The sequence below is a fragment of the Triticum dicoccoides genome, chromosome 2B, assembly GCF_002162155.2.
Source record: "Triticum dicoccoides isolate Atlit2015 ecotype Zavitan chromosome 2B, WEW_v2.0, whole genome shotgun sequence".
Classification (NCBI taxonomy): domain Eukaryota; kingdom Viridiplantae; phylum Streptophyta; class Magnoliopsida; order Poales; family Poaceae; genus Triticum; species Triticum dicoccoides.
Window position 1 is genome coordinate 720,081,017 of NC_041383.1, and position 4,751 is coordinate 720,085,767.

General features: G+C 52.2%; 1 pseudogene; it reads left to right on the forward strand.

The window, feature by feature from the left end:
- The first annotated feature begins 383 nt into the window (after positions 1-383).
- LOC119368466 lies at positions 384-4,122 on the forward strand (annotated as a pseudogene).
- The last annotated feature ends 629 nt before the right edge of the window (positions 4,123-4,751 follow it).

The following is a 4,751-nucleotide window of genomic DNA, read 5'->3' on the forward strand; positions in this document are numbered from 1 at the left end:
TCTCTGATACCAGGATGTTAGGTACCGAATCGATCTAATCACTATGCTCCAGATACAAGTCTCAAATTCGAATTACAACCAGCCTCTCGCTGTTCTTGTGGAAGAAGGGGAAGTAGGTGGGGAAGGAGAGGAGAGGAGAGGAGAGCCGCCGGTTCCTGATCCTTCTGGATGCCTCTCTTCTTGCGTGTGAGGGGATAAGTAGTCGTCAGGGCGGTACGGGCTCAGCGGCCCCATTCCGGCCCGACAAATCTCCTGTTGGGCTGTACGATCTTCTTGGGCCTGCTGTCGATCCGCCTTGCCACCAGGCCGTCGTTGGTGACGTGGCTCGCTGCCATGGCAGCCCCCTTGGTCGTGGCTGTCGAGGCAGGTCGTGCGCTGACAATATGGCGCCGGCGGAAGGGAACGTGAGTAGGAAGACGGCGTGCGTCACCGGAGGCAGTGGGTACATCGCCTCGGCGCTGGTCAAGATGCTGCTGGAGAAGGGGTACGCCGTGTAGACCACCGTCAGAAACCCCGGTAATTGCTTGCTCTAGATCTTCATTTACCTCTGGTTTAATCATCAGAACTTACTGAATGAAGCTGGTCATATGCGTCGTGGTGTCTTGGATTCTCAGATGATGCGGAGAAGACCGCGCATCTCAAGGCCTTGGCAGCGCTCGGCCCCTTGGAGGTCTTCCGCGCCGACCTGAACCAAGAGGGCAGCTTCAACGACGCCGTCGCCGGCTGTGACTACGCCTTCCTCGTCGCCGCTCCGGTGACCCTCTTGCCGGAGAACCCTGAGGTAAGCAGCAACCACCAAACTCCAGTTTTAACATCACTGAGGCTATGGTATAACCCACTATTGAGTATTGACTGCGTTTGCTTTGCTTTTTTGTGTGTTGCTGCCTGTGATGTCAGGAAGAAGTGATCCAGCCGGCGATCCAGGGAACCCTGAACGTGACGAGGTCGTGCGTGAAGGCGGGGACGGTGAAGCGCGTGGTCCTCACATCGTCGACGGCCGCCATCTCCAGCCGGCCGCTGGAAGGCGACGGCCATGTCCTGGACGAGGAGTCCTGGTCCGACGTCGAGTACCTCAGGGCCAACAAGATCGGTACTTGGGTGCGTACACACCTATCGTCTGTGCATGCATCTTCACTTTCTTCAGTCAAGTTGAAAGTAGCATAAGAAAGTTTGCAAAAATTGAGTGGACACCGGCTGCAAAACTCCTCCCGTGCATACCCTCTCCGATCTGCCGCCACCTGTCCCCTGTTTGCATCCCACGGCATCCGCTCTCGCCCGCTCTGGCACTCCTTTCTTCGGCTCGTTCGGTCTCTTCGGGCGCTTCGGCTCGGCTCGATCGGTACGCACGATCCCCATCTCCATCTTGTTCGACGTCCAGCGGACAGCCATGGCCGAGCGATAACGGCTGAGCGATGTGGCGGCGCCGGCGGGGCGGAGTGGCTTTGACAGCGGACCAAGAGGCATCGTCGACACCTATGCCCACGACACCACGAGCGGTGCGCGTCCGTGGGAGAGCTGCTCAACCTCCCGGCGTCAGAAGACCCAGATCAGACTACCAGCCGCCGTGGCCGCCGAAGTTGGACATGGAGGCGCCCCTGCTGGCTCACGGCGTGCAGCACCCGCTCGGCAAGTACCTACGTGCATGGCGCCAGCGTGCTCTCGTGGCCATGAGCTCACTAGATCTGATATCCGTATTCACCCACTGTTTGTAAACCAACAAATGAAACAACTGAAAGAATTCGTGTTCCCGATTCAAAAAAAGTGCAGCTTTTCATTGGTGAACCAGCTCCTTCCATAATAGTTTGATTTTTGTAGCTTTGTGGTCGTAGCAATTTTCTTTTCAATGGGCATAGCAATTGTAAATTTGTAATAGCCTCTCTTCTTAGAGCATGACTGTATAATACTCCCTCCATCCCAAAATAAAGTGTCAAAACTTTGTACTAGCTCTAGTACAAATTTGTACTAAGCTCAAGATACTTATTTTGGGACGAAGGGAGTAGTAAACAAAAACATGTTGCCCTGTTTTGCAGCAGCTGTTCATGTCGGTTGCTTGGATTGCATTGTTATGTGCTCTATGTTGCCGATACCATGACACACAATTTCTTTGTGTCCCACAAAGCCTCCTACAGTTTAGATGTCTGATGTCTGAATTAATAATTGTTGCACTGATAGTTCAGGTTTGCAAAAATAGGTTTTGAGTGGCCTTATGGTTATCTTGGATTGACAGATAGCTAAGCTAGGATGAGGGAACAAGTAATGGTTAAACGGAGAAGCCGATAACCGAGAACATGAAGTAGACCGTGTTAAGTAGACTGTATTATTTTTGCGTTTTCATGGCCTGCTACGTGGTCAGAAAAGATGTCAAAACGCTCGCTGATGTTCTGTTGAATGGAGTTCAGAGTTCTTGATTGCAAATTTTCTAATCTGTAAAAGGATATATACCTTCGATCATCTATAAATTGGAGAAAAAACTGATGTTTTATATCGTCTTTGATGTCGGGGGTTTTTCACAGCTAATTTGTCTTTTACATGTTCATATCTTGATTTTGTTGCAAATAGGAAACCACAACTAGGTCCTGCTAGCTCTTACATAAGAGAACCTCATTTCATCTCTTTTTTAGAAAGGATGACATTAATGTATCAAAAGTGAAAGCATGCAGATTTCACATTTTAGATTACTGAACATTTCATAGTACTCATACAGCCCTGATTTGAAAGTGATTACAATTTACAAATGGATTCAAATTGGTCTGAAATTTAAACATTAAGCATCTTGCGGCAGCACTGTGGGCAGCAACCCGTCCTCATCTGTGTGGCTTACATGATCCAGGCCGGCGGCAGTCCCGGACTCCGGCGTGATGACTCCTGTACTTCTCGGCGGAGGCGGCACATCAGGCAGCGGGTGCATGACCCGTGGCTGCCATGTCTGTCGTTCAGGCCCGTTGCGGCCATGGGAGAGAGAGAGGGCGTTGAGGCGTTCTGGGACGGATGGGGCGGTGCGGCCATCGTTATCGCTCCGATCGCTGCAGTGAGCGCCGAACAAGAGAACCCACGGCCAGCCGACCACCAGTCCGATCGCGTGGAGAAGACGGCTTCGGTCGATCTGCCATGGAAACCCTCGATGCTGGGAAGGGACTGAGGGAGCGGCGCGGCCGTGAGCGTGGGAGGCGGCGGCGTCGCAGATCAGATGAGTTCCTCGTGGTCGTTCGATTGTGGAGGAGCCGAGCCGGTTGTGCTTTCTTTGGCTCACTCGTATACAACCAGATGGCTCGTTGGCTGAAGCGATCGATAGGAGCGAGCGCCGTGCGATGGAACGGGAAGACAGGTGGCAGCAGATTAACTTGGGTACGCACAGGATGAAGTTTGCAACCGGTCTCCACCAATTTTTTTTCCCGTAAGTACGTGTCGTTTTGGCGTTGCAGGCATACCCTGCCTCGAAGGTGCTCGCGGAGAAGGCGGCGATGGCGTTCGCGGAGGAGAAGGGCCTCAGCCTGGTCACCGTGTGCCCCGTCGTCGTCGGCGGCAGGGCCCCGGCGACAAAGGTGACGACCAGCGTCCCCGAGATCCTCTCCTTGCTATCCGGTACGTGAGGCCTCAGAGTAAAACGCACGCACAAAAATTATGGAGTGATGCATCTGTCGCGGTGGTGTGTGATGGATGATTAATTTCAGGCGACGACGACATGGTGGACAGACTGGAACTCATCGAGCAGGCGTCGGGGTCGATCCCGCTGGTCCACATCGACGACGTGTGCCGCGCGGAGATATTCGCCGCCGAGGAGGCCACGTCGGGGCGGTACATCGTCTGCACCCTCAACACCTCCGGCGTGGCGCTCGCCCACTTCCTGGCGGCCAAGTACCCGCAGTACGAAATCAACACAGATCAGTACGTACACGATCGACCTGTTACGTAGGAGTACAAAGCTACCAGTTGTGCGATGCACTACTGACGCGTGGGCTTCTGTCTGCCTGCAGTATTGGTGGTCTTCCAGAGAAGCCCAGGGTGTGCATTTGGTCAGACAAGCTCGTCGAGGAAGGGTTCGAGTACAAGTACAATAACCTGGACGAGATATACGACGACGCTGTCGTGTACGGAAGGGCCCTGGGAGTCCTTCCATATTGACATGATGGGCCTCTCCATTGTGTGATCTTGGAACAAAACGATGGATGTGCTTGCAAAATAAATCCTCTACGGCGTCCTGGCCTTAGGAAGGCTAGTTTTTTACTTTGTTCTTTTAGCTGTGTCGTTCTTCACTGTCTCGGTTATGACTGTGACATTGGTTTGTGTAGTAGAGTAGTTGTCTCAACATGGTGGACTTGCCTCCAACATGATCGAGATGTGGGGTTTGTGTCACCTCGATTTGGGGTTCCAGATTGTGTTATCTGGTCAACCAGGGATTTATCTTCAGCTCCTTTGTGTCACCTTCTTACAAGCATTCATTTAAAATTTCAGTTATTTTCCTCAGTCTTTTGTCGGACAATTTATAGCCTACAATTGTAACTCATTTGTAAAACCACTAAGATGAACGTCCACACACACATTGACAAGCCCACTATTTATCATAGAAGATGCTAATGTGTTGCATTAGGGGTTTCGTAGTCTTCAGTCTACCTTGGATTGGCCCATCGCCCAAACATTACTCATGCCCAACGTATGCCGCCTAAGACATCCACCCTAGTCGGCTTCCCTGATATTAGTTTCCCCGTTGAATGTATTCCTCGACCTCCCCCGCGTCTGATCCACCAAAACTG